The sequence below is a fragment of the Aplidium turbinatum genome, chromosome 1 (genome assembly GCF_918807975.1).
Source record: "Aplidium turbinatum chromosome 1, kaAplTurb1.1, whole genome shotgun sequence".
Taxonomy (NCBI): domain Eukaryota; kingdom Metazoa; phylum Chordata; class Ascidiacea; order Aplousobranchia; family Polyclinidae; genus Aplidium; species Aplidium turbinatum.
This window is the reverse complement of record NC_137472.1, coordinates 6,281,324-6,286,926: the sequence shown is the minus strand read 5'-3', so window position 1 is coordinate 6,286,926 and position 5,603 is coordinate 6,281,324. Positions and strand designations below refer to the sequence as shown.

At 38.6% G+C, this 5,603-nt stretch overlaps 1 pseudogene; it reads left to right on the top strand.

Moving 5' to 3' along the window:
* Window positions 1-2,051: 2,051 nt before the first annotated feature.
* Window positions 2,052-2,870, top strand: LOC145769687 (uncharacterized; annotated as a pseudogene).
* The last annotated feature ends 2,733 nt before the right edge of the window (window positions 2,871-5,603 follow it).

Sequence of the window (5,603 nt, the reverse complement as noted above, 5' to 3'; positions counted from 1 at the left end):
TATTATATTCACGATAACCATCGGCGTAGCTAGTGGAAGTGTGCCCTCCCCCCAGTAGGCAGTCCCCCCCCCCCCCCGGTCAGAAGTTTGTGGCGGCAGAATTTTTAAACGTAAACGAAAAAACATAGTAAAAATCTTTTTTGAAACGGATTTGGCTCGAATTCTATTTGCTGGCTCCTACTTCAGGCGTTCAAGAGTGAAAAAATCATGATCCGCCGCGGGCGGTACAAACCATAGCTATACGCCACTGACAGTTGTCGGCTCCAGCTCGTGTCCGAGCATTGGTTTCGTCATCAAATCGAATTTGGCTTTGGATAGTGATGTCATATATGGCTTTAGAGGCCAGTCTATCATGGAAAAGACGTGGGAAAAAGTCACATTGTATTGAGGGTATGAATTGTATGGAGGGAAGGACGTGGTTGTTTTAGCTTTTCTAGTGTTTCGTTTTTCTTGATCCTTTTTTTCAAACATTTCCGTGCCTCCCCTAGATCTTTTTCTCCAGAGTGATCTGTCACTAGCAATTTTTTCCCATGAATCCAGATCAATGTTTGCATGGTTGAGAAAGACTTTCAGCTGATCTTCGTATCTCATTTTTGGTCTTCTGGTGGGTCTTTTTCCTGTCTCTAGTTCACCATAAAGCATTATTCGTGGAAGCCTCGTTGGGTCCATTCACATGACATGTCCTGTCCAGCCAAGGTGGTGTTGCAATATGGTGGCTTCTGAACTGGGCACCTAGCGCAATCAAGGATGGCATCTTTGGTGAGACAATCTTCCCAACGAGTACCTAGCATTTGACCTAGTTTCCACAACTGGAAATTTTCAAGACGTTTGATGTCACGGCGGTATAATGTCCAGGTTTCACAAGCATAGAGAAGGGTGGATAGAACGACTGCCCGGAGGACCATAATTTTTGTGCGGATAGATATAGCATGGTTGTTGAAAACACGATGGTTAAGTCTTCCATAGGCACAATGTGCTGCTTTTATACAATGCTTAATATCCTTTGACATTGTTACAAACAACCCAAAAAAATTGGCCATGTGGCCGGTGTCCTTTTAAAAGGCAACAACAAATATGAAGCAAAATAAATAAACAAAAGAAGCAAAACCTTACACAAATTAGAGTGTAGTAGGAAGCACAATATTATTGAGTGTCAAAATTTGAAGAGACATAATTCATATCTATTACTAATAGGCAATAAAACATGCATGTTCCTCCTCACTTCACTTCTTCCGGCTCTTTTCATTTTTCAACAATCTTCAAACTTTCACAAAATCCAGAAAAAGTACGTTGTTCTCAAATATTTATCAACAAATTCCAAAACAGACCCTAAACAACTACTAGCAAGTCCAAAATGATTCAATCAAAATAAGATGATGCAATACTGATGCATTCAAAACGATGTCCTTTGAACACTAGAATTACCAAGGTGTCCTATAGGACACCGGGTCTTCTTTAATCTGCAATTGCCGCTTCGGATTAAGAGCTTTTCTTCTGAAATTTCTTGACTTTTAACAAAATTTAGTTGACACAATGTTACCGTGTTGCCCGAATTCCAAGAATATTTTTTCAAGAAATTACACCGCGTTGTTGATTTTACACCCTACAATTACCACGGTGTCCTATAGGACATCAGAAAACATTTTGCACTGTATTGGCTTAATAACCTTATTTTAAATCTAAATCTCTTTTGCTATCAATAGCTGCATGTCGAAACTAACTCATTATTACGCAACAGCAAGTCTTTGATTTGTAACACAGCCACAGCAAGGTTTTTAAATTTACATTTCACACACTATAGTACCTACGGTAGGGTTGCCATACCGTCCGGAAAATTCCGGACATGTCCGGAATTTAGGGTTAAATTTTGCGTCCGGGAGAAATTTAAAAAAATGCTCAAATGTCCGGAATTTTATGATGGCACTCTTGCATTTTCTCGTGCTGTCATGGCATCTCGAGAAGGCACTCTTGCATTTTCTCGTGCTGTCATGGCATCTCGAGAAGGCACTCTTGCATTTCACGCTGTTAAGCATCATCATAGCTTTTTGTCCATGGACTGTACATCTGCTTTACTTAAAAAGATTTTCCCTGATTCTAATGTAGCGAAGAAGTTTAGTAGTGGCCGCACAAAGACAGAAAAAGTTGTTACCAGCGTGCTTGCGCAATATTCTATTGATGCTGTTCTGAAAAGTTTTGAAGAAAACGATATCGCGTATTTTGGCGTTGCAACAGATGGCAGCAATCACAATGAACTGAAAGTACAGTATTTCCTGTAATTATTCAATATTTTGACTGGAGGAAAGGTGGTTTGCAATCAAAATTGATTGAGTTTACAAACAAGGCAAACGAGACAGCCGACACAATAGCCACTTATGTAAAAGATCTTTGAAAAAAGGATGCTTTTGAAAAAATGTGTGGCATTTACAGGAGACAACTGCAATACTATGTTTGGAGGACTTCGGCGTAATGAGCAAGGAAACAATGTGTTTGCAAAGTTAAAGAAAATGTTAAACCCATCATTGATTGGGGTTGGCTGTTTAGCACACGTTTTGAACAATTGTATCCATCATGGGGCTGAAAGAATAAACATCGATATTGAAAATAATATCAATAAGATATATCAATATTTTTCTATTTACACAATTACAACTGAACAACTGAAAGAATAGGCCTACTGTAAATTTGCAAATTGTGAATACAAGATACTTCTCTCTCATAGCAAGACTCGCTGGCTCTCCTTGTTTCCTGGAATTTCAAGATTGTTAGAAATGTTTTCACCCCTGAAGTCCTACTTTTGGTCACAAGAACATCCACCAATAGTTATTAAACGGTTCTTTGAGAATGAAATGAGCGAGTTATACCTTTGGCATATGCACTCGCTAATGTCCGTGTTTCATGGACGTATTCAAGTAGTTGAGAGAGAAAACAATTCCGTTGCAGAAGTGCTAGAAAATTTGGAGCTGGTTTATAAGATACTTGTGGAAAGGAAAAATGAAAACTTTATGTTCTTGAAAGTTAAAAGGCTTTTAGTTGAAAAAAGAGAAGAGGGATTTGAACATGCATACAACAATTTTCTTTCCGAAGTTGCAAACCTCTATGAGAGATGCTTAGAGTACGGTACCTGTGCAAATGGATGAAACCAGTGGAAAAGTTTGCTTGTTTCAAATGGATGACCTTGAACGAGATACCAAGTTGCAAGGATGTGGAGCCTTGCCTTGGATATCTGATTGGTAAAGAGGTTGATGTGGACGATGCAAAGTGCTTTGACCAAATCTGTAACTTGAAGCAGTTTGTGGAAAGTTACCTACAGGACGAAGAATTTATTAAATTGCCAACGCATAAGAAATGGTGCAAATATTTCGATCAGTCTACGAACATCACATGCCACTCAGAATTTTTAAGGATTGTACAGTTTTTCTTTGCTGTTACATCCCACAATGCCAATGTAGAGAGAGTCTTTTCACTGATGCAAAGTCAGTGGACTAAAGAAAGAGACAAGTTGAGCGTTGCGACGATGAAAGGCATATTGACTCTTCAATATAATTTCAAAGATATGTGCTGTAGTGAATTTTTGTCATTTTTGAAATCACACAAGGCCCTATTGAAGAGAATTAGATCTTCAGAAAAATATGCATGGTCAGAAGAGTAAATTTGTAGTGACTTGACTTACAAGCGTGTCTTTAATTTGTTTTAAGCATGTACTGTAATTGCTGTTCTTCTATTTTCGGCACAACCTAATTCTCATTATTATTTTTCACTCTGAAGTTGAGATTTTTTTCAGTGACTATCCGTAGCTATATTTAGAGAGTGCTTATCCTGCCTGGTGTGAGATTCTGCTCGTGACAGAAGACAATACTTTTCATTTCGGTAGCTGGCGCTTTAGCATGAGTATCGTACAACTTTTGTAGCTTTAGCATTTCGGTAGCGCATATATATGGTCTCATGAAAATAGTCATGCAGTGTCCGGAATTTTGCTTTTTCAAATATGGTAACCCTAACCTACGGTATATAAAATACTAACCAAAAGCTAAACAACAGTCTACGCCAGATGTGGACACCACCACGGCTGCCCAAAATCCATGTGTGATCGGTTTCTACAATGAGAACAAAGTTGGCGTCGACGTTTTTGATCAAATGGCTCGTTTGTACAGTACGCGGTCAGTTTCCAGGAGGTGGCCATTAGCTGTATGGGGTAACATCCTCGATCTCGATATAGCGGCAATCAACGCATGTGCCTTTTTTTATAAAGTCGACTGGAAACCGTATATCACGAAGAGACTTTATACTCGAGCTCATTGAATGTTTGTACCACCAACTACAAAACAACACAACTATTGTCATGACACCTGGGTCAAGAAAACGCAGGAAATGCTATAGAAGAGGCTGTAACAATGCAAAGACATTTCCGTGTTCCAAGTGTCAGAATCCTACCCGTGGAAAGTGTTCGCAAAACGATTCAAAAGTTGTTTTTGTGAAACTCAGCGGGTGTTGCAAATGATACTGTGATGCATTATATATATGGCTGGTCACAAGTGTGCTCATTTATGTTTCTTTTACATCTGTAGGCTAGTCTATGATTGCTAAACCGTGTCCCATAAAGTGCTTATTTCTTTTGCTTTTTTGTTCGAAATAGGTTTTCAACAATACCAGTTGCATGCAAATGCGTTTCTGAGGAAACTGCTTTCATTTATAATGCATAATAATAGTTAAAACACTAGCAGTTAGACAGAAAAACGCTGCATTACTGAAGGTGTCCTATAGGACACCGTGGTAATTCTAGGGTGTAAAAAATCCCGGTAATTCTAGTGTTAAAACTAAAAGGACACCGGCGTAAATGGGTTAAAAGTATCTATGGACAGTGGCCTACATTATAGCTAGTGCTATAATGTTTAGTGTAGCATTGTTCTATGTTATAATTCAAAAATATGCATTCGAATCGTCAATTTTAAAGCTATTTTCGGGAAATCAGAATATAAACAGACTTTCTGACGTTTTTTGTTTATCCCAAACACTTTATTTTAATAAATTTGTTGGAAAAAATTTAATTTCTGTACGCACAATCCTACACATGGCTATTATCTTATAAAATACTTTGGTTCTGTGATTTTCGTAGCTCCCGTTATTAGCGATTAATTAGAACGGGGCAAAGATAGCCCGTGACGTGCTTTCCGCGTACGAAAACAGCTCGTATTAAGATAGGGTTAAACATTAGAACGACGGAAACAAGTTTGTACCGGTAATGATGGAAGGTTTCGAAATGGAAACCTATACTATTAGAGGAATAACATCACTCTAGATCGCGTGTAGAACATTTATTTAAGCAGATATGAGCAGATATGAGCAGATATGAGCAGATATGAGCAGATATGACCAGATATGAGCAGTAGTAGTGTATTGCGTTTCAAACTAAGCAACAAAAAACTAAAATTGCCGTTTTGTTGAAATTGTCTTTACAGTTAGCCTATTCTTGCTGCAAGGCACATTTCTTGCACCTGGTAATTTTCCAATTACCAGTAGGCTACCACATTTTCCACAAGTTGGCTTTCGGCAATGCTGGTAAATAAACCTTTCCCGCAGCTCTGTGCAACGAAGCGTGTCGTGGA